This window comes from Chrysochloris asiatica, unplaced genomic scaffold, assembly GCF_000296735.1.
Source record: "Chrysochloris asiatica unplaced genomic scaffold, ChrAsi1.0 scaffold00358, whole genome shotgun sequence".
In the NCBI taxonomy this organism is placed as follows: domain Eukaryota; kingdom Metazoa; phylum Chordata; class Mammalia; order Afrosoricida; family Chrysochloridae; genus Chrysochloris; species Chrysochloris asiatica.
The window spans coordinates 1,868,413-1,869,856 of record NW_006408876.1 but is presented as its reverse complement, the minus strand read 5'-3'; positions in this window follow the sequence as shown (position 1 = coordinate 1,869,856).

Sequence of the window (1,444 nt, the reverse complement as noted above, 5' to 3'; positions counted from 1 at the left end):
GGCATCATTGATGGACTCAAGTGTGGCAGCGGTAGTGTGGTTGGCCCAGGATCGGACATTGTTTCGTTCTGCTGTGCATGGGGTTACTATGAGTCGGTTCCAACTTAATGGCACCTGACAACAACAACAACAGTCATGTGTCCTATAGATATGCAACTACAAGACAGAAGAGGTCTCTGTTCTCCTTGGACGTAAGTTCCAGAATTTTGGCATCATGGCTTGAATGGAAGCTCCAGCCTTCAGCAGATGGGCTGTGGGCTTCCGTTTCTTTTCTTCCCAGGTAGAGTTCACCGGCTGGAAGGAGTAGTGCAACCCAGCTTCTCGCCATCTGCTCTCTCAATGGGCTCTTTGGTCCATTGATGGTGTTTCCTTGAGGAACCTTTTGTGTTGACACACTGGAAGAAGACATGTGGTTGCTACTACTGGGAGCCTGGCTGGAAGACTTCTCTGCAGATATATGTGCACGTTAGAGTTGAAGAAAGCACTTGCAATCCTTTAAGAAAACCATTATTTGGCTCACTGCAGGCTAATTGCATTTGTTCAGTCATTGTGAAAATGGATGCAGATGGAACTAGGAAGTTGAGAAACACCCCACTGTTAAATCACAAAATAAAGTCTCTTATTCGGGAGACAGTATTGCCTAGGACAAGGATTTCACCAAGAAGTGGAAAATCGCTCAGTAAATTTCTCTTTTCCGGTTAAGTAACTCCCTTAATTAATTTTTACTGACCTGTTCCTTCCTGAACACACACTGCATGAATGTATATAGAACTGGTTTATTGGTAGTACCTTCAGTGTCAAAAAGCGAATCTATGCCCTCTTTCAGTCTGAAGTACAGTGTAGACACAACTTCGATAATGAACCACAAAGGACACAGTGTTGTCTCAGGATCTTCTTATTCCTAAATTGGTGCAACTTATTTCTAAATAAAACACCATGTGTGAGACTAATCATCAAAATAATGATGATAAAATTTTAGTCGAAATGCTCATTAGGATAAAAATATGGGGGATCTCTAACAAGGGCGGTTCAAATTCTGGCATCATTTTTGTCTCTCACATAACTCCATTTTACTTATTGATTTGATGAAATGATGCTGTCTTGTCATTTGTTTCATCAGTTATTATGCATAAAGGCACTGTTTTATTTAGCGAACTGCTTCTATATAGTATAGTTTCAACTGCTGTTAGAGTTGGGGAGACATATTAACCCGATTATTAGGGGCATAGATGTTACTTGAAAACCTGGTTGTTGTTGTTGTTGTTATTGTTGTTGTTAAGTGCCCTAGAGTCAATTCCAACCTAATGTACAACAGAACGAAATACTGCCCGGGCCTGTGCCATCCTCACAATCGTTGTTGTTAGACTTCAGCTCAGTGCTGCTGCTTCTCTCCCAATCCATTCGGGGTCTTCCTCTTCTTCGCTGACCCTCCACTTTACCATGC